We start from the raw sequence: 23,323 nt of genomic DNA on the forward strand, positions 1-23,323 counted from the left end.
GAATTCTTTTTCAGGTAGACTGCCTATTTCCTCTTCATTTGTTTGGTCTGGTGGGTTTTTACCTTGCTCCTTCATCTGCTGTGTATTTCTCTGTCTTCTCATTTTGCTTAATTTACTGCATTTGGGATCTCCTTTTCATAGGCTGCAGGTTCGTAGTTCATGTTGTTTTTGGTGTCTGCCCCCAGTGGGTAAGGTTGGTTCAGTGGGTTGTGTAGGCTTCCTGGTGGAGGGAACTGGTGCCTGTGTTCTGGTGGATGAGTTTAGATCTTGTCTTTCTAGTGGGCAGGATCACGTCTGCTGGTGTGTTTTGGGGTGTATGAACTTTTTATGATTTTAAGCAGCCTCTCTGCTAATGGGTGGTGTTGTGTTCCTGTCTTGCTAGTTGTTTGGCATAGGGTGTCCGTCACTGTAGCTTGCTGGTCGTTGAGTGAAACTGGGTCTTAGTGTTGAGATGGAGATCTCTGGGAGAGCTTTTACCATTTGATATTATGTGGGGCCGGGAGGTCTCTGGCTGACCAATATCCTGAACTCGGCTCTCCCACCTCAGAGGCTCAGGCCTGACACCCGGCCAGAGCACCAAGACCCTGTCTGGAAGTCTGAGGTCTTCTGCCAGTGTTCAGTATGTGTTCTGTAGGAGTTGTTGCACATGTAGATGTATTGCTGATATATTTGTGGGGAGGAAGGCAATCTCCATGTCTTACTCCTCTGCCATCTTGAAGGTTTCCTCTCTAAGAGTCTGTTTTTAAAATCTACTCTTTCTTCATCTTTTTCTCCATAATAATATTAGTAAAGAGCCAGATAAAGATTTCAAGCCTTCTAAATCTACCCTCTCCACTCATTTAATTGGAGAAATTATTCTTCATTCTGGATTTAACACATTATTATAGATGTTTGCTTCATGTTGTCATGTTGTAACCTCATTTCACTGGTGGAAAAAAGAATATTATTGCTGTGAGCATTTATTTGTATCCCCATTTCATATTCTAGCCTTTGGCCCTGGTCACTGGGTTAACCATTATAATGCCTGATCTGACATAGCCGGACATGACAAAAATCAATGTGAAGTATAATTGTTATGATTTTCCAGGTAGCACTGAGGATTTAGGAAATGGGTTCTATGTATTTATTTTTAGAGGGTAAAATGATGACTGAGTGACCAGGAGATTCAGCATCCAAGGATCAGAAGTGCAAAAGTCTTACAGGAAATTCTTGTAAGAAAGCAGAGTCACGAAGCTGAGGCATTAGTGAGTGGTTATCAATTTTTAAAAAATCTGATGTACAATGGAGTTAAACTGGGAGGCTCTTTAAGTGGCAACTTCAAGTTTTAATTGTTGGTTTATAGTCCATGGTCAAGGAGACGATTCAAGGGAGATTTAAAAAGCATTGAGCTAAAATGAAACAAACTATTACATACAGAATATAAATTTCAAATATGTGGTGTTTCTGAAATAATGATAAAAAGCAAGGTAGGAAATGCTTTTGATTCATAACAACCTCAGCATATCAATTGAGGCTGTTTTAGTCAATGACAAAACAATGAGTTAAGCATTTTCAGTCTTTTTTCTGACACCTCCGTACTGTTTTCAATAGCCACTGTACCATTTTACATTTGCATTAACAGAGTTCCAATTTCTCCACATTTTCACCAACACTTGTCTCTCTCTCTCTCTCTCCCCCTCTCTTCTTCCCATCCTCCCTCCGTCCTTGTTTGATAGTATCCATTATAAAAGGTGTGAGGTGATAACTACCTTATGATCCAGAAATCCCACTTCTGGGTATATATCCAAAATAATTGAAATCAAGGTTTTGAAGAGATATCTAGGTTTCATCTTTATTGCAATATTATTCTCAATAGTCAGGATATGGAAAGAACCCAAGTGTCCATTGACAGATTAATACACAAAGAAATTGTAGAAGACATGCAGTGGAATATTGTTCAGTCTTAATCCTGCCATTTGAGACAACATGGATAAACCTGGAGGACATGATGCTAAGTGAAATAAGCCAGTTATGGAAGGCCAAAAACTACATGATTCTACTTATATGAGAAATCTAAAGTAGTCAAATTCATAGAAGCAGAGAATGTGATAGTAGTTACCAGGGTCTGGAGAGGGTGGGAGAAAAGGGGAGCTGTTGTTCAATGGATTTAAAGTTTCAATTACATTCAATGAATAAGTCCTTGAGAGCTGCTTACAACACAGCTCCTATAGTTAACAACACAGGTGGTGTGCACTTCAAAATTTGTTAAGAGGATAGATATCATGTGAAGTGTTCTTACCAAAAAAGCAAACAAATACAAACAAAGGGACACAAGGAAACTTTAGGAGGTGGTTGATGTATCTATTACCTTGATTGTAGTGATGGTATCAGGGTGTTTGTTTGTGTCCAAAATCATCAGATTGTACATAGTAGATATGTGCAGTTTTTGTATATTAATTGTGCCTCAATAAAGCTGTTAAAATGGGTTAAGCATAAAGTAGCACTGCTACTCATAGACTAGAAAATGGAAACGTCTAGGGTTAGATTGGCTTCTAACAGGATTTGGGGATTAAATGACACCATCAATGCACTTTCTATATTGGGGGTCTACCTTTGTGTTGGCCTCATTCTCAGAAGGTTTTTACCCTGACACATAGTGAGCCTGCAGTGGCAGGTCCGAGCTATATCACAATAGATTAAATCCAAGAGAAAGTAACATCATGTCTTTCTTCTGGTCCATTCAACCACGTTCTGAAATGAGCTCTGATTGCCTATATTTGAATTCCATTACAAGCCCTGAACAGTTTTTTGTGTCTAGAGGGATACACTGTGCTGATTGGCTTAGGCCTACTTCCCATACCCATTTCTGAAACTAAAGGTAGGATCACCCAGAAGATGTTATTTGAGAATCCAATGGTGAAACTTAAAAAAATAATACAACAAGTTTCCACTATGGTCAGCATAGAACAGTGTTCAGCTTTGGTATAAAGTATGAGCATTCAGGTAATGAGGTGATACACAGATCAGCATCCAGAAGAAATGCTGATAGTATCCTTACGTTAGAGGTGAGATGGGATCTTGGCCTTGCTACAAGATGTAGATAGAGCACAGACACAGGAACAAGCATTTCTTCCAACTTATACCTCTGAAATATTCAGTAAGGACTCCCAACACATTCCATATTACTTCCATCTGGCAGTTCACACATGAGTCTCATGCATTGTCTCAACCTCTAATGCAACCCCAGAGCCTGGAGTGATATGAAGGATGAGATCAATTTGGCTGAGGATTGGAAAGAGAATATTCTTTTTTTTTTTCTGGTATTACAAGATGAAAATATATAAAACTAGTGTTTGATCTTCTGTGGGTTTCCTAAGAGATCTGGGATATAGTTCAAGAATTATTAAATGCAATCTAAGACACTGAGAAAGAATGTGATCGTGTGATTGTGTTTTAGGTTAACATAAAATGAGTGAGGCTGCCTGTTCCCATTTAGCTACAGGAGTGTACAAAACTAAGCTGTGTAGTTGATCCTACTGCACATACAGATAACTGATGAGGATTCACTTGGGTTTCGGTAGTTGGGTTGTAGCCCAGTGAGACCCAGCTGGAAAGGCAAGGTGAAGTAGGAAAGTCTCTGAACTTCAACATGTTTCTTTCTATTTTTTTTCCTCTATATTCCAGCTTTTTGCAGAATTTCTAAGGATCTTGGTTGCTGTCTCAAATGACACATTCTGTCTTTGCTCAGTTCTCATCTTCTTTATAGAATTTAATCTAAACATTCCCAGCTGAGTCTGAGGTGAGATAACAGAGACTCAGAGTTAGCGTGGAAGCTAAATTCATGATGTTTTAGAATTATATAGGTGCATTCTAATTTCTTTTGACATAACGCACCACAATGAAGCTTTGAAATCCCATGTTTTAGGTCTTGCTATGCTGCTTTTTCGAAGACTTTACGAAATCTTTATTCTCAATTTGTCCATTTAATTTTTCATTAGCCCTATACATTATATTTATTACCACTTCCTCACATTTACCTATATTTACCTTCTCCTCATATAGAAAACCCTTTCCTCACCCACACATTCATCTATATTTTAAGTCCTACCAAATTACTCTTCTCAGATGATTTGGTTCCACCCTTGTCTCACCCATCCTTGAAACGCTTTGAGTACTTGTCATCTGAACTACTCATGTTAATAATTAATCATATTTATCTTGTTTCATGCTTCCAAATATTTTGTATGCCTGAGGCTTTGGTCAGCAACTCATATCATGAGGCTAGGAATAATACTCTAAATTCCTCATGGTACCCAGTTGCTGGAGTTAATCTAATTCTTCCCTCATCACTACCGCCATTTCTCCAGTTCTCACTTGTATCTCCCCATTGATTTCTTATTGCACTTGTTCAGTACATATTCAATTTCATTGTGTAGCACTTGTTAAAAAGGCAGATTCCAAGGCCCCAAATCAAGAAATGTGATTCAATTGATTTTGGGAAAATTCATAAATGTATCTTTGTGATTCTAAGGAAGGTGAGTCAAATACCAAACTCTGAAAAATGCTTCCATAGATCCTTAAACCTCTTCTATTCACAGAACATTAAGATATCAGAAAGCACTACCTCAGAAGATGCCTACACCTTTGCTTCTTCAGCCTGTATTGTCTATGGCCACACAGCTCCCAAATATCTGCTAGAAGACACAAGATCAAAACTGCCCAAAACTGAGGAAGGAGAGAGAGAGAGATTGTTGATGAAAATATGAAGTCTGCAGAAACTTGGCTGCCTCAGACTGGGGACAGGTGAATGACCCAGATTTTTGAAACAAGTAAATTTTCCAGCTTGATGCTTCAGTAGTGGCAAAGCCACTCAGAACACACAGTCAGGTGTACAGTCATTTGTTTAAGAATTTTATCAACATTTTAAAATAACATCAACTGTAATCCCAACCAGTTATTGATTTATTTAGCAAATTATTTCTACTTTTAATTTCTTAAAAGATGGGGCATATAAGTCATAAAATATGCTGTCCCAACCATGATCCAAGCTGAGTATATGACTAAGTGAGTCACCAATCACAGGGTGGTCTTCACATTTCCCATGTAAGAAGATTTGGGGCAGAGAGCTTGGGTTAGGGCAGGATCTTGATAAAATTGAGTGGGACAGCTAGTGTATCGTCATGAGTCAATCCTCATCAGCAGTCTGGTGAGACATTTACTTTGAGAAATTTCAGAAACTGGGAATTAAGGAGTCACATGGGACAGAGTAGGTGTAAGTTTTATACAATGAGAGGAGCCCCACACTAGATGTTATGGGGGCACTCTAAGTTCTAGTGCCCAAGTATTAAGAATGTCAGAGGCAAATATTTGTCAAGCACTTGCCATATACCCTAATTTAATCTTTCCCGAAATGCTATCAGATAGGTATTGTCTCATCTTTATTTTATAGACATAAGATACCGAGTTTCAAAAACATCAAATGAAATGACTTGCCCATGTTAATAGCTAGTAAGTGGCAAAATGGGGATTTTTAAACCAGGAAATTTTACTCCAGTAATGCTGAACTATTACAATTCTCCTCATCCTCTCCTGGCACAGGTTGACTTAGGTATATCTGTATACACATCAAAAATACATATATATGATTGTGTCAGCCCTTTTTTTATTTCATAGGATTGGCCTAAATTCTGTGTTAAATCACACATATGAATGTGCTTGTAAAAGTAGGCAGTACTATTCCATAGGGTTGTGTGGCAAACTTAGGTGTCTGCAGAGACCAGGCAGGAAATATGAGCCCAAACTAAAGGGAGGTCCAGCATATTGCTGCTCTGTGGGAAGGTAGGCCCGGAATTGTGAGATTTCTAATTTTTAAGTAAAATCCATGACTCCTTAGTTCAACTGATATTTTTTAACTATTAAATGTAGGTTTAAATTAAAACAACAACAATGAAAAAGAACTGAGGTTATGAAGGTCAACAAAACCTGCCTAGAAGCTGGTGGCTTGAGTTATCTGTACCATATAAGTAGGAAATCTTTTTGTCACAAACAGTTATTGTACTAGAAAATGAACAAACAAACAAACAGACAATATATGTATAGTACTAGGTATATAAACTTTGGTAAGGCATATGACCTCCTAGGGCCTCAGTTGCCTCAGCTATAAACTATTCTCCCAATGCCCTGTACACTTCTCTTGCCCCAAATCTAAAATCTCAGATGTTCATAATAAAACCCATGATACTGAATTTGCGTCATTCATAGGATGGTTGAGGAGTTGTAAAACACTTAGACATAAAAAAAAATATTTGAAGATTCTTTTGTAGCAAATGACAGATAACTTCAAATGGGCCCTTATATGCATCTTTGGTCTTCTCTTGCCAAGTGAAGGTGATTAGATTAAGTAAATGCAAACTTCCAAAGGTGTCCCAGTGGTCAGAGCCTAGAAAAATATTCAGGCACCTGGACCTCTAGCAGTAGGATATATTTGGCAAAGATTAGGTAAACATGAATTTGGAAAATGGGGATTGGCAATTTTGTGAGCAATATATGAGTCTGCAGGAGAGAAGACATGGAGGACAATTATGATTTCAAATAGATGAATGACTGTCAGACACAGAGAGGGGTTGATTTTTTTTCTGCATAACTCTAGGTGTTTGCATTTGCATCAGCAAATGAAGGATGCTGGAGAGAAATTTTGCTTGTATAGAAGAAATCACTTCTTAAAACTGTTATATATAGACAGAGATGCTTCAAGGGACATTTTGAGTTCAGTATTAAAAATATTTAAGCCAAGGTAACAGAAACAACTTGGCAGCAATATTGCAAAAGGGAATTGAGCAATGGAATTTAGGGTGAGATGAATAAGATAGTGATTTGCAAGTGTGACTGCCCACCAGACTCACTTAGAAGGGTGGTTAGGCATATAGTAAACACAGTATCTAATTCACTATCAATGGCGTTTGAATGAAAAAACACGTATTTTTTATCAAACAGCTCCAGACGATTCTGTTGAATTCACTTGTCTACAGAAACACTGGAGTAGATTTCCTTAAGCTTCTTATATGCCCAGTATTATCAAAAAAAAAGAAGAAGAAAGTAATCATTAAAATCTACTGAGCAAATGCTTTGTTCCAGGTATTGGCTACTTGCCTTACATTTATTTCATTGTAAGCTCACTCATCCCCACTGCTTTATGGATGATAAAAGTGAGGCTTCAAAAAGTTAAATAAATGGTAACCATAAGGTTGTGGGGTAAGTGAAAGAGCAAAAATCTGAATTTGGAGGTTTACACCAAAACCTCTTAACTCTTAGATGTACTGTCCATGGTATGTTTTTACTGTGCCATAGAATCTGTTCTTGGAGACAGAGATCTTGCAAGGCATTGGGTGGGGTGATACTCTTAGGAAGAGATTAGCACCTTTGTCAGGTGTTCAAGCACCAGCATCTGTAATTTTGTCTCCCTAGAACAAAAAAATTGCAATTTCCACCTTACCCCTAATCCCTCAGGTGGCATCTATGATTATATGAATAAATTAAATCAAGGGGCAAGGGCAAAGATAAAATGAAACGAGGCAACAAAAAAAGCATGATTTTCGAATGGAATGCTATTTATCTGATTAATGCTCTAGGCTGACTGCCCACATTTAATGAATACAGCTCTTAGAGCCACACACAGCTCTGTAATGAATATGAAAATAACAAACTTAATAATACAAACACAAGCAAGAGGACCTGTTTCAGAGGGAAGCAGGGGCAGCGCCTGCAATGTTAATTTTTTTTTTAATAAATTTATTTATTTATTTTATTTTTGGCTGCGTTAGGTCTTCGTTGCTACATGTGGGCTTTCTCTAGTTGCAGCGAGCGGGGACTAGAGCGTAGGCTCAGTAGTTGTGGTGCACAGGCTTAGTTGCTCCGCTGCATGTGGGATCTTCCCAGACCAGGGCTCGAACCCGTGTCCCCTGTATTGGCAGGCAGATTCTTAACCACTGTGCCACCAGGGAAGCCAGTGTTAAATATTTTAATTTTCAATATCTCCATAGCTGCAGCAAGGCAGAGCAATGTCTATGTGATTAAGAAGAAAATTTTGTTCACTTCTTTAATGTATTCATTTATCCAGGATAGGACAAGGCAAATGTGAAGGGATTTCCATTCATATCAAGAAGACCAAATTTTGTTAAATTAAAAGGCTCCAGGTTGTAAAAGTTGGCCTTAGTCTTGACTGTTTTCATTTATTCTCAGCAAATCATTGTCCACTCTTTGTTGCTTCCAGCTTTTAACAGAGATGCCTGAAGATGCCATGAGAAATGGCCAGTGATGAATATAATATGTTGCAGAATTATAAATAGCTGGGGCAAGTTCAACACACACACATACACTCACAGACACATGTACACACACCATACTCACACACACCACACTCACATTGACTAAAAGCACTATAAGTATACCGCATATGATTAAATAAACTATTAAATTTAAATAGAATGATCTTTCTAGAAAGAACAATGGGACCATTGTGTTGTGCAGTTCTGTTACTTGATGGTTGGTTTTTTAAGGCCTGCAGTTATAGGGGTGTTATCAACAAAGAAATCAAGTGACACCTATTTCTTTTTTTACTAAGGTCTTGGCATATATGCTATCCTATTTATGGTGCAAAATAGATGTTAGTTCCCCAGATAACAAAATTCCCTGCTAGTAAATGCCATATACAAGAGAAGAGAACAAGAGAGAACAACTAGGGGAATGTTACCATAGGGTAGTAGGAGTAGAAAGGGCATATATGCCTTTGAGCCTCCATTCAGAGACAGGATTTCTGCCTGTCACCATGCAAGACACATAATAAGCTCTCAATAAATGTTGCTTTTTTTTTTAACTGAATTTTAAAAATGGCAACTGATTGGATAAAGGACAAGTTAAAGCTGACTTTAAGTTGAAAGCCAACATGTTCATGATAGAGGACCCAGGAAGGGTTGGGATTTGGAAGTATGTGAAAGCTGGTGATTTGGATTTTGACTGAATGATTTTGCCAACATTTGTAAATGCTGCAAAAATTCAGATAAAAACATGAAATAAAGTAATAAGTAACAAATTGTGACATATCAGTATTTCAACAAAAAGATGATCTCCACATCTAAGGAATATGGATTTTTAAAAACTGGCCCTCCAGTTGGCACTTACATACAAGGGGATGAGATTTGGAGCCACTCTGCCTTAGTAGTTTTAGTTTCCACAAGTCGCTATTGCTTGTAACAACCCATCAGATAATGCACCAAGTTGAGGGAAATGCTTTGTACTGGACAACAAAGATGTAGAAGTCAGAGTTGGAAAGCATACATATGCATCTTAAAGTCAGGGTCAATTTTACTGCAATGATGTCTACCAGCAGAGTGACCATTTCATTTTATCAGGTCTTTGACGTGTTACCTACTAACAGTTATCATTCCCTAAAAAAGTCTCAAATTTCCCAAATGTACAGACTCAGAAATGTTACCTAGGGATAGATTTACATAGAAGTGGTTAAAATATTTGGTTTACTTCTTATTTATTTAAAGTCCTTCACCTCATGAACTTCAATAATTTTAATGAGAAAATAGAGACACATTAATACTTGTGATCACCAGGGGTTTAATGCTCCTTTATTATTTTTTTAAATAGCTAATATCTTAAATAGTTATTTCAGATTTCTAAGCCTGAAAACATAATCTTACCTCAGTCACAAATGTGGTGGTTGTAGGTTACTATGTCTGTTTCTGTCTCTCAGCATGGTTTGGTCTCTTGCCTTCAGCTTTCCACCTACAGAAACTGGATTACTGGTAAGCCTATTTCATGGGTGGTGAGGGGAAGGCACATTTGACCTTCTTTTAGTGGTCCAAATTAGCCTTATTGAAAATCACAGTAATGTTTTCTCTGGACTTAGCTCCTGGCCCTTTTTCCAGATAAAGTCTAAGAAAGAGAAAAATATTCAAGTCTTGAAGAGAGGATTCATGTTTCTTTTAAATCATTTCTCTAGTTTACTGTGCCTGGTTAGTTTGTTCCTTTGGGTGTAATAATAAAATGTTATCCATTCCATTGTACATCATGTTGATCCAGAAAGGAGATACTTTTGATTCCTGCCAACATGGATGTCCTTCCTAGACTCCCAGTTAATTAATAGCTTTGCATTCACAGTCAGACCACCTCCTTCCATGGTTTCTCATGCTGTTCTCAAAAGCGAGTGTGTGCTTTCGTGTTTGGATCACGGACAAGTTATTATGCTGAACTTAGTCATCCAATTTCTTGCACTTATTAGACCACATTGTAAAATCAATTTCAAACCCTTCTTGCTGTGCCATGTGTCACAGGACATAATCTCAATTACAAAGATACTAAGAAGTACAGGTTATTTGATGCAAAGAATACATACAGATTGAAGAGAGTTTGGAACGCTGGTCATAAAAAGAGTTCCCCCTTAACAGTTGTTTTTCTTATTTTTCCGGAGGTGACATTCAATCTTCCCTGAGAATGTCCATTGAAGTTGGGCATCTGGGAACATTCCTCAGAACTGCCTGTGTTTAGTCAACTAGTCAATGCATGCCATCTATTACCAAATATCTAATATTTTTAAGACCTTTGATTTAACAATATTTTATGCTGAGAAGATGCTCTGCATTCCTATTATATAGTATTTTTTATCCTTGCATGATGGAATATTTCCACGTTCTCAAATACCTTATTGGAATCAGGCACTTCTAACACCAGTTAGGCTCACTATAACACGTAACAAAACAAAATCACTACATTACGTGGAATGGTGAATTACTGGGAGTTTATTGAATTTATAGCTGGCTTTTCTTTCCAAATGCTTTTATTATTTATACTAAATGATGTTTGGAATTCAAATGGATAAAGCATCCAATTTACCCATGAATCAATGAATACAGCAATTTGGAATTTGTTACTTGGGCATCTTACTGCTCTTAGCATGTAGGATCATCAAAATACCCTAAGGGCAGTGATAAATATTTGAATAAACAGTAGTTCAATTATTTCTGTTCATGAAATGAAAGGTTTTACAAAAGTTAAGTATTATATATTACCTACATCCTCTGAATCAAAACAACATGGGAAAGGGAATTATTCTGGAAGTGATTTAAGTCAGATAAAAAGGGAAAAAAAGAGTGAGAACGAGCTAGGATATACTAATCAAATTGCAAACTGACAGTCAATATCTGAGTTTCACTTGTGTCCACAAAAATTGCGCTAGTAATTGCCAAGTAATCCTGAGGAATCCAAAGAGGAATGCCATTCTCTATATACAAAAGCAGGGATTTATGAAGAGAATTTTGCTTGAGATTCTGGGAAAATTATCTATTATCTATCTATCATCTATCTATCTGTCTATCTATCTATGAATTTGTGTGTGTGTTTGAACCTCTCCTATGCATTTTCTAATTGATTCTTAATTTTGTCATATACTAAGAAAAAAATTTTAAAAAGGGAAACGAATCTCCTCGATAGTAGAAACTGGGCTTAAAAATGAGGAAGTTCCCTCAAGAATAATACTATCATATTCTTAATTCTGGATGTAATAATCTTTCTTCAAAGAGAAATGTGGCCAAACTAATGATAAACTGCTTTGAAATTCCAGATGGGAAAAATCACTGTATGTCTCACATTCAGATTTGTTGCTTTTGGAAAGTAGAAAAGTTGGCAGATTCATCAAAATAAGGCCTTCCACTTTCCATCATGATTTTGATGAGGGTAACCTCTCATATTCACCCCAAATTCTGGCTTCTCAGTGACAGCTGTTTTTTTTTTTTTTTTTCCCCACAATAAATGATCAGTTTAGCACTTTTGAAGCAAAGTGCTATGTAGAATTTTTGAGGGAAAATGAGTTTGTAACCACATAAAAAATCAGCTGTTCTTGTTATGAGCCAACACTTGGCTAGATCACAGTTATTTAGACCCAGGATCCCGGTAGGATGCCTGGGTTACCAGCTCTTTATGTTCAGAACTCAGCTAGCTGGCAACACACTCCTTCCAGTCACAGACGTAGAAGACACTTGAGTAAATAACGGTTCACTGAGCCAAGAACTCTCCATCCTTGACCACCTTTTCCACTATGACTGTCCATCCTCTTCTCTGCAAAAGCTGGGCCTTGATGTTTCCAAAATTCACAAAAGGAAACATGTTCACTGAATGTCTTCTGTGGACTCGGTGCAGGCACCAGTGATTCAAAAGTGAACTAGGCCCAGTCCCTGCCTTCAGGATGCTTGCAGGTCTCTGAGGGGAGACAAAGAGATCAGCTATTATCATATTATTGTTAAGAGCTACCATATTGCATGCCCAGGGTACAAGAGGAACAAAGTGGAGAGATGAGCATGGTGAGGGATCCAGCAAGGACCGTCAGCAATGGGTGTTTGAGAATCTGTGGTCTGTATGTTGAAAGATTAATAGGGGATTGTAAGAGGAACAAAAGAGGAAAAAAGATTATTAATAACAGTAGCCAACACTTGTGGAGTGAGTGCCAGGCATAAGTTACTGCACTTAATACCCTCGAGCCCCCTATGTGTTAACTGCTGTTAGTGTCTCCATTTCACAGATAAAAAAAAGTAAAAACTTTTGGGAGGATAAGTGATGGACATGATATTCAAACCCATCCCTTTACAGGGGGTCTGCTCCTTACCAAGGCTCATATATGACAACAGAAGGGAGGGGAATCAAGTAAAGGTGACAAATTATAATTGTTTTTCACATTTTTGTAGTATGGCTATATATGAAAGTAGAGAAAATAAGAGAATAATAACTATACTGAAGAGGTAGGAAGGGATACATCAGGTGGCATCATCTAAGCTGTACTACAGAATATGGATTTTACCTGGAAAGCAATGAAGTATCATTGAAGAGTTTTCAGCAGTGTATTCCACTGGGTTCTACTGGAGTTGAGCTGTATCATTCTGCTGTTCATGCATGAGCCAGCTCGCATGTGTGGGCACAGAGTGGCTGTTGGCTGATTTAGGGTAACCTTGACTGGGACAAGACTGCCCCCATTTACCTCTGGCTCTCCAGCACCTAGTCTAAGCATGTTCTCATTACAAAGGCAAAGATGCAAGGGTACAAGTGGAAATGCACAAGTGATTTTACAAGATTCTCCTTCTATAACTTTTGCTAACCCCATCCAAAGCAAGTCAGATAAATGAACACAGAATTGAAAGGCAAGAGATCATACTTTGCTTCTTGATGGCAAAGGGCAGTAACAAAAGGCGGGGTAAATAAGTGAGGCCAGCAATGCCATTGATCTGAAATAGTTTTCAAAAATGGGCCTGTCAACTTATACTTCCTCCAGTATTGTTTGAGAGTCACAGTTACTCCTTTTCCTTACCAACACTTGGTATTTTTTTCTCTGTTTAAAAATTCTTCTTCCTCTTCCTCCTCCTCTCTCTCCTCCTCCCCTTCTTTCTCCTCCTTCTTCTTCTCCTCCTCATTAGTATCATTATTATCTTAGTTCTTCTGGGGGATGTGTACATATTTGGCATCATGGTTTTGTTTGCATTTGCCTAGTAATTAAATAAGCTAAATGCATTTTCATAGCTTTATTAGCAATTTAGATATCCTCTTTTATAAAATAAAATGCTGAAATAAGTTGTCTTTTTGTTTGTTTAGTTGGAGTTTTTGTCCATTTTTTCCCTGTTGGGTTGTGTGTCATTATTTTTTAGGGCTGGGTACAAGTTTTACTTATAGAGCTGGAGATAAGTTGATTTTCCCGCTTTGGAAAACTTTATGTATATGAAATTTATGTACACACATGCACATGCACACACACACACAGATTTCTTCCTTTCTCTTTCTCTGAGTTGACTTTTCATTCTCTTAATGGCTTCTTTGATGACAGAATTCCTGAATAAATCCATTCTGCATTGCATTATTATTATTTTGCTCAATCCTGTGCTAGGAGATACATGTGACTCTGACTGGAAGAGAGTATCCTTTCTGCATAAATATTTTGTGGTCTAGGTTAAGGGTCAAGCATAACACTCTGAGAGGAAGCGACATAAAACCAAATATAATTTTGAGCTACTGAGGCATTTAAAAGCCTAATTTAAATTCTGGGTTTTTTTGTATTAGCTGTTTAAATGTGTATAATTCACTCATCCTCTTTGAGTTTCAAATTCCTTGAAGAATGTATTTTGTTCATTCCTCAGACCTAGGACCATGTCAAGTAAAAGAGATAGTTCATCTGTTAAGGTTATGTCCCAGATTGGGAGAAATATCTCCGTCTTAAAAAAACGCTAGAGTGAAAGGGTAATATTATTTACATTATTCTATAATAGTTCAGAAAGAAAGAGAAACACATGTAAAGCTATTTGGAGCTAGGCTGCATGTTTTGACTTACTGTTACAATTTCCCAAGAAGTGACACTTAATGTGTTAAAGTGTACTGAGTTTCTGATGAATATCGGTACATCGTTTCATATTGCAGAGCAGGGAGAGAAAAACCTCCAGGGGAATATTATTGAGAATTTTACACGATGGCAATCTATCAGGAAAGGCCAGTCCACATTAAGGAGAATGAAAACTGAGAAGAATTGTTGGAAGTCACTTCACAAAGGTAAATTGCTGTGCACAGAGGAGAGAATTTGAAACCAAGAGCTCCTAGAAACAAGAACATTCTAAATATATGCACAGCCATCTCACCCTCAAGTATGAGGTTTTTCTCCAAGGCTAATTTCATAGTGTTATTTTAAATGAAAGTTTTATTCAATCTATAATGCCTTGAGATTGCAGCAGGTAGATCTCATAGAGAGAAGAGTCTTCCTGTAATAACATAGGATTTAGTCTTCCACATCTCTGAGCTATTAAGAGGAAATTGTCCATGGGATTATATCATTAATTTAAAGCTGCTACAATTGTGTGTGTGTGTGTGTGTGTGTGTGTGTGTGTGTGTGTGTGTGTGGTCAGTATGTTTTTAAGGAATGTAATAGTTGGAATTCAATTATATTTGAAAAGGTATGTAATCATTTTCACTTTGTTGAAATTGGGACTTCAGAGAAATTTGCCTCTTCATATGTATGGTAGACTGAATAATGACCCTCCAAAGATGGCCATGTCCTAATTCCTGAAACCTAAGAATATGTGACCATACATATAACAGAGACTTTGCTGATATATGTAAATGCAGGATTTTGAGATGGGGAGATTATCATGTTGGCTCCATGTAATTAGAAGGGTCCTTATAAATGGGAAGCAGTAGGTAAGAGAGAGAAGGCAATGTGAGGATGCAAGCTGAGATAGGAGGGATGTGGCTACATGCTAAGGAAAGCCAGCAGCCTCTGGAAGCTGGAAGAGACAAGGAAGGGATTCTGCCCTAGAGCCTTCAAAAGGAAGCAGTCCTGAGAAGTAGCCCCAGAGTCTGTGTCAGGGTCCCCTTGGCTCTCTGGCTGAGTACTGAGCTTCATATGCCTAAGACAAGGTCCTACGGGGCCTGATAGAGAAGAGCTACTGGGAAGCTGTGAACTTATTGGAGATTCTGTAATTCACACAGTGTTGGGTGATATTAAAATTCCAACTAGCCAGGGTGGAGAGACATCACTAAGTAGCCCAGGCATTTATTTGAAATTCCAGAAAAGCTACATTTTAGGAGGAAGTTTTCTCTAACCCTAGATTAGCCCTACACTAGACCCACCCTAACAAAACCTAAAATCCAACCTCAGCAATGTCAAAATAAGCCACTATTTAGCTGTCCATCAGAACAACACTCGAAAATCTTTGGGTAGACAACTAAATTCAGACTCTCAACAATATGGCATTCAGAGTGTTCAGAATGACAGTCAGGGAAGTTCACCATTAAGGTTTCCCTTCAAGAAATAACTTGCTATCCTGCTGCAACCAGGCCAGTTAGCTGGGAGCCTCTGGCAGCAGTGCTTTCATGATCCAGCTCAACTTATGAACCAAAGCTCTTGCAGGTCAGCCTTCAGCTGCTATAGGGCTCTAGAATAAGTGCTTGTGTTTTTAAGTGATGTCTCTCCACTCTAGCTAGTTGGAATTCTATTATCTACCAGCACTGTGTGACCTCTGCATCCTCCAGAATCTCTATTCTGCTAGAACTATCTAATCATAATTAAATTCTTACTTTTCATCACTCTGGATATCAGATAATTTCCAAGTATGGTTGCTTGCTTCTATTTCCCTAATATCTTATCTCTCTGACTGCTTTTCTTGACACACAAGCCTTCAGTTTATATAATCTTCCCAGCTTGCTCCCTCATTATTTCTTCCCTAGATTATTGTAAAAACATCACACCTGATCTTTAAAAATGCCTGCTGCTGTTTTGTATTCTAGGAATCTGGGGCTCTTCTAGTTACCTTTATCCAACATTTTCTTAGGAAAATTTCAAACATAAAAAAAAATTAAAGAATTTTGCAGTGAATACCCAACTATCTACCACCAATATTATGCAATTAATATTTTACAGCACTTCCTGCAGATCCATTTATCCATCTGCCGATCCATCATTTTTTGTTACATTTCAAATAAATTCTAGATAGCAGTAGTTATATCTAAATGTTTTATTTAATGCATATCATTAACTAGACATCAATATTTTGCAGGATTTTTTTCTTATGAGATAAAATTTATGTACAATAAGGTGCACACTTTTTGTACTTTTTCTTTACATCACAGAATAACAATAGTTTTGGCAGGTGATAGGGAAAAATAATGGTAGAAGAAATGAGCAAAAATAATGATTTTTCCTTTACACAAAAATCATAGTTTACATATACTCATACAAGTACCTATATGAAATTGTTCAAAATAGTTATGAAAACATTAGTTATAATAATACTGGGGTGGTAGATTGGGGAGGATTTTAAATGTGTTTTTAGGTTACTATTTTATGTTATTTTTCTCAGAGTCTAACATATAAGTTTTTAACAATAAAATAAGAGGTGTTGATCATACTGACTTGAAGGGAATGAACATAAAGATTGAAAACAGAGAAACTAGGAATTTGACAGAGACCTTAGGGTGAGAGATACAGGATGGGAGAAATGCTTTGCTTATAAATGCCAGGAAGTCATGTTGATGACAAACTAATACATGCTAATTTAGCTTTATTAATTTAGTTTTGTCTACTTACTTTGGCATAGCATATTGAATATTTGGAAGATAACATAAGCAAAACATCACACATAAATATCTAGAGGTAAAATAGATGGGTTTTTCAACTATATTTAATTGCATTACTACTATTAGCATTATTATTACTGCTATTACTATTGCTAAAGCTTTTATTTTATTGATTGAATCTTCCAGTTTGTCGGCTCTCATTACCAAATAGCTCTGTAAGTATTACCCATAGGTTAATATCTATAGATAAGAGATAGTTCTATAGACCCCATATTTTTAAACACTATAAATACTATTTTGTTAATAGGCTGCTTCCTTTATATTAAGTTACCCCTAAAAAATACTTTCTTACAAATAGCTTATGCAGTTTTAAAACTCAACAGATTTGGGTTTAATCACAATTACTGAGAAATCAAGCTGCCAGCTTGATTTTGGCTAGCTCATGCTCTAGATGAGCTAGCCAAAAGTTATTTCATAAATAAAAGCCATGAGTTCTCAAATAGAAAATTGCCTTGCTCAGTTAATAGTGGAATTGGGGTAGAAAAGTTGTTCAGTTCTGAAGGCAATGGCTTTTCCCCCTGCCCCAACTTGCCTTCCCAGTTCATCCTTAGAAAATCCACATTTTTCTTCTAACAAAAATATCATCACATGCCCAGGGCAGTCCGAAGAACTTCGGAGATGGGTCAGAGTAAATGACTGTACTTTTCTTAAACTTGAGGGCGCTTGCATTTATCTTTGCCTCTAAGAAAGAGAAACAGAGAGGGAACTGTAGGTAGGGGAAAAGTACCTTGGAAGGAAGTATGGTTTCTCCTATTTTCTAAATAGCTTTAATTGCCTTTAAATAATTATAAAAGTAATTGATGTTTAGTTTAAACAGTTTGGAAACTACATAACAAAAGCACATAGAAGAAAACACAAATCATTATAACCTCCTCACACAAAGGTAAACACCTTGTGGTGTAAATGTTTCTGGTTTTATATATATGCATATCAAATAATGTACAATTATATAATATGAAATGATATATAATAATACATATACTCTCCAGCTAGCTAACTAACATTTTTAGAGAGAAAAGAATATAACTTAAATTATCAATAGGAATTATTATAGTGATTACTTTGAATTCCATTGAAAGAATGTTGTACTGTAATATACATATACACACATGTACATGTGTACGTCTTTTCTTTTAAGACTTTATTTTTTTAGATCAGTTTTAGGTTTACCACAAAATTGAGAGGGAGATACAGAGACTTCTCATATACCACCAGCCCACATGCATAGCCTCGCCCATTATCAACATCACTCACAGGAATGGTACATTTTTTACCAAGGCTGGACCTACAGTCACACATCATCATTACCTGAAGTTCATAGCTTACCTTAGGATTCACTCTTGGTGTTGTACCTTCTATGGGTTTGGGTAAATGTATAGTGGCCTACAGCCATCTTATAATATCACAGTGTTTTTCACTGCCCTCAGAATCCTCTGTGCTCTGCCCATTCATTTCTCCCCCTGCCTCTAGCCAGCAAACATTCATCTTTTTACTGTCTCCATAGCTTTGCCCTTTCCAGAATGTCGTATAGTTGGAATCATAGTATATAGTCTTTTCAGATTGCCTTCTTTCATTTAATAATATGCATTTAAGTTTCCTCCATGTCTTTCCTTTTTTTTTTTTAATTGAAATAAAGAAGTTTATTACACAGGTCCTGGAAGAGGCACATAGCACACCACCAATATCTTTGAATCAACCCTTTGTTGATAGCTTAAAAGTTTGTATGCCCAGGGTGATGTGCCAGAGTTAGATCCAGGATGGGCAAGAAGTAGGAAAATGAGGATTATGAGAGAAGAAATAGAAAGGGAAACCCTGTGCTTTCATCTCACAAGAGTTCCCAAAAGGAAGATCAATTTTCAGAAAAGAATGCATATGAAAATAGAGGATCTGGAAATTGTCCATGTGTTTTCATAGCTTGATAACTCATTTCTTTATAGCACTGAGTACTATTGCTCTCAATATGTATATATCTTTAGGGAAAAATTCAATAGCGATATTTCAGCGATATTTTTTTCTAATAGAACATGTTAATAATAAATGTGGGCATTTAAATTAACATGTATCACTAGTGAAAACTAGTATTAAATGTATTTGCTTTTCATATATTTTGGATATTAATCTATTAATTTATAATATTTATTTCCTTATTGATAGTAGGAGCTCTTTGTGTATTTAGTACAATCACTCTTTTCTTTCATATATATTTCAAATTATTTTTACCTGATTATTTTAACTTTTGTGTTGGTAAAAGGCATTCTTTCTATTTGTTTATGTATCTGTTTTAGGGGTAGAAAGTGATGGGATCATTCTTTCTAAAATCAACATTTACAACATGAAAATTCAAAATTCACCCGCCCACATCACTATATTATTACAGAATGCATTCCCATAGAATAGAACTGGTGTTTGATTGATTTTACCCTTCAATCAGGCATACCTGTTTCACAATTTAAAGTTCTCTCTGCGCAACATGTAAAGAGGTTGATATTCTTGCATGCCAAACAGTAAATCTATAGGAAAACTGCCCATAACGTCTCTTTCAAGGTGCTTAGTGAGATAGGCTTTGAAGAAATAGAAAATTTGACCTATATTGATTCTGTGTCCTTTGAGAAACAGGCAGCTTAGGCTTGATTAATGAGTATTTCCCATCTCATTTATGTCCCCAATCCCTGAAATTGACATCTGAAAATTCCAGTGTATTGTTCCAAAGTAAATTATGTTGAGTGCGTTCTCTGGTTGTAGTATCTCTGCCTCCAAATGGCCAAGTGCTATATTCCCAGCAATGTAGACAACAGCTAGTTTGGGAAGAAGCAAAAGAAACAAAATCAAAACAAAGCAAATCAAACCAAAAAAATTGAAATATGATAAATATGCTCTGAATCTTAGATCATAGCTACATTGAAATATTTTTGAGATGGTTTTTCTTGCATCCATGGACTCCCAAAGGACCTTTTTGTTTTGTTTTGTTTTTATATTTAAAATAGAGTAACAATATCAGTATGAGTTAACCAATAGGAGACTGGAGATTTTGTGTCATTATTCTGAGATTAAAATTGCGTGCTCTTTTTCATGAATTTATAATCCGACATCTACACTGATATCTACAATTAAAGAATCTCAGAAATGTAAGGGATCTTATAGATATGTTAATGGAGTGTTTTCTATAAAAGGATATACATTAAAATCATCTGGGAATATATATGTATTTTTTTAAATACACATGTCAGGCTTATTTCCTAGAACAGGAATTGGTAAGAAAAAGCTCTCTGTAAAGGGACAGATATAAAATATTATAGGTTTTGTAGTTCATTCAGTCTTCATAGCAATGACTCACCTCGCTATTCTAGCCAAAAAGTAGCTATAGATAATACCTAAACAAATAGGTGTAGCTGTGGTCCAATAAAACTTTATTTATAAAAACAGATAGTTGTCCAGACTTGGCCCAGGGCTGTAGTTTGCTGACCTCTGCTCTATAAGCTCAGTTTGATGTGTTAGCGACTTAACTGGCAATAGAAAAACAATAGCATTTGTCTTCAGAGGAGGATTGCAGAAACCAGTTTCTCTGATATATCACCCACAATGTCTCGAATAAATTTAAAAAATACTGGACATGAGAAGGAAACAGAAAATACCAGCCACAGTGAAGAGGAATAATACTTTAAAGTAAGAGATTCACAATTGCTCAAACGTTGAAATTAGCAAAGCCTTTAAAATAAGGCTTTGATAAGTTAGTTAAAAGTACACTGAAAATGATGACTATATAGGTAAAAATATTAGGAGTTTAGGGGAGATAATGAAACATAAAAGAGAATCAGGTTTAATAAGAATTAAAGAATACAGAAGTTGAAATAAATAATAAACATGAAGACCAGACAGTAGAGAACCAAGTGGGTCTTGGGTAAAAGGGAGGCGGGTATTCCCAGCAGAGGAGACAATTTAAGCAAACTCATGGCAGCATTAAAAAGAAATGCATGTCATAAAAACTGCACAGAGGTGGAGTGACTTGTCCAATATCATGCAAGAACTCAGTGGCAGAGCTCATTTTCAAGTTCAATATTCTTTCCACATCTTCTTCCCTGGTGGTAAGTATCCAGGCTCTGCCTAACACACTGCTTCAAGCTTCTTGAACAGGATACTTGCCTGATTAATTGCCCTCCGAATAGGTGCTCAGAGCAAATTATCATCTTCACTTCATATTTGCAGCCACGGTTGTTTTTTTAAGGGAAGCCATTTATCCATACTGGCAAATTAAAACAGTTATGATCATGGTAATAACATCATTTGAATAATCAAATGCAATTGAAAGTAAATGCGCCAATTTAGGCTGGACATGAGCTATTGTAATGTGCATTTATGTTTAACATCCTTATGTTTCCCTGGATGCTGTGATGGACTGAGCTCTGCAATTTAGTTGTATAGGCAAATTTTCTTTCAACTATCTCTATCCCTACATTTGAAAGGGAGGGGGAACAATCAACTTGCTGTAAACTGATTATAAACAAATTACAATAGGGCTCAGGTAATGAAGGATGGGCAATTATAATTGCATTCAAATTATTATTATTGGCAGAGCTATATTGGACTAGTGTTAAGTAGACATGAAATAAACTGGATTTAACAAAGCAAATCTGCCCTTTTGTGCGTTTCACGTAGTCTTGCTGAATACTATAGTATATTGTAAAGTGTGGATGTTTCTATTTTGGCTGCTCTAGAAATTCTCATATTAGTTGAAGATAGTGTCTGCTAAAATTTTTAGCTTTCTATACAGGAAAGGCACGATGTGTTTGGACATTGGAACTCCAAGATGTGTATTAAAGAAAAATTTCCATATCAAAGACATTGCTTTTATCTACATCTTGTATTTACTTGAGATAGGTTGGGACTGAAGAGCAGAGTGTGACATGCTATCGTTACAGCTCTCCAAGGTTACCCTGTAGGGGTCACAAGTTTTGGAGACCAACTTACTCTCCCTCCAACTGTAGCTGAATGTATAAACATATTCCAAATGATCAAGCCAGGGATGGCACCTGCTTCTGTGACAATTTATACCAATAAATAAGGACTCAAAACCCCCTTTCCAGGCTTTATTGTTCTGTATAGAAAACAATAAATCAAATCCATCTACATTTCTTTTCCACGCAAGACTTGCTAGACATTTCAAAATAAGTGTACTGCAGTAACTAGTTGGCTGACAAACCACTTTACACAGTGACTATATACAACTTGAGGCTCTTAGAGTAACAATTGTGAATTCATCTATTGAATTTATTTATATATAATTGCTAAAACTATTGAGATGGTCTTAGCTAAAGACCATCTATAGGCGTCATAGAGGGGGGGTGTCCCCTGATATAACCAGGCCGTCCCTGTGGGTGGAAAAGATGGACCCCTCTAGACTTCCCACCCTGTAGATTCTTGATATAAATAACAAAGTGAAACAATCATACATTGCCCACAAATGTGTCCTCATATGCTGTACTTTCATCAACTTTAGGCAAGTATGATTAACTAGGCAAGTATGTTAACTAACAGGCATGAAATAATAATTGAGGTTTAAATATTTGGCATTTCATTTTTCTAGAAGATCTCTCAGAATAAAAACATCTTTGTGCCTGGGCTAATTGATAATAAACCCACTAAATTAACCCCTAAGTCCATAGCCAACAGAAATAGAAACCAAAATTAATGATTACTATCAACATATGTTATTATGTACCTGGCACCAGGCTGAGCATCTTACAAATATAAACTTATTTTTTTTTATCAATGGCCCTATGACAGAGTTATTACTATTATCCCAATTTTATCGATGAGGAAACTGAAGGTTATATATATTATTCAAGAATTTGGCTGCTCAAGAAAGTGGAGACAAGAGTACCAACAGCAAAATCCATACTCTGAACCAGAGATCTGCAAACTAGACTGGGGGTCAATCTGGCCCATCTTTGTTTGGCCCGTGAGCTACTTTTAAATAGCCAAAAAGAAAAAAAAAATCAAAGATGTACAATATTTCCTCAGCCATGAAAGTTATGCTAAATTCAAATGTAAATGTCCACAAATAAAGTTTTATTACAGTACCGCTGTGCTCATTATGTATTCTCCACGCCTGTTTTCCTACTATAGTGGCAGAGTTGAGTGGTTGTAACAGAGACCATATGTGGATACAGCTATGCTCAAA

The 23,323-nt window shown here is 36.6% G+C and overlaps 1 long non-coding RNA gene across 2 annotated transcripts in view; it reads left to right on the forward strand.

Moving 5' to 3' along the window:
- Window positions 1-23,323, forward strand: part of LOC132350506 (uncharacterized) — a 608,613-nt gene that overhangs the window by 303,115 nt on the left and 282,175 nt on the right. The window lies entirely within an intron of this gene.

The sequence above is a fragment of the Balaenoptera ricei genome, chromosome 16 (genome assembly GCF_028023285.1).
Source record: "Balaenoptera ricei isolate mBalRic1 chromosome 16, mBalRic1.hap2, whole genome shotgun sequence".
NCBI lineage: Eukaryota > Metazoa > Chordata > Mammalia > Artiodactyla > Balaenopteridae > Balaenoptera > Balaenoptera ricei.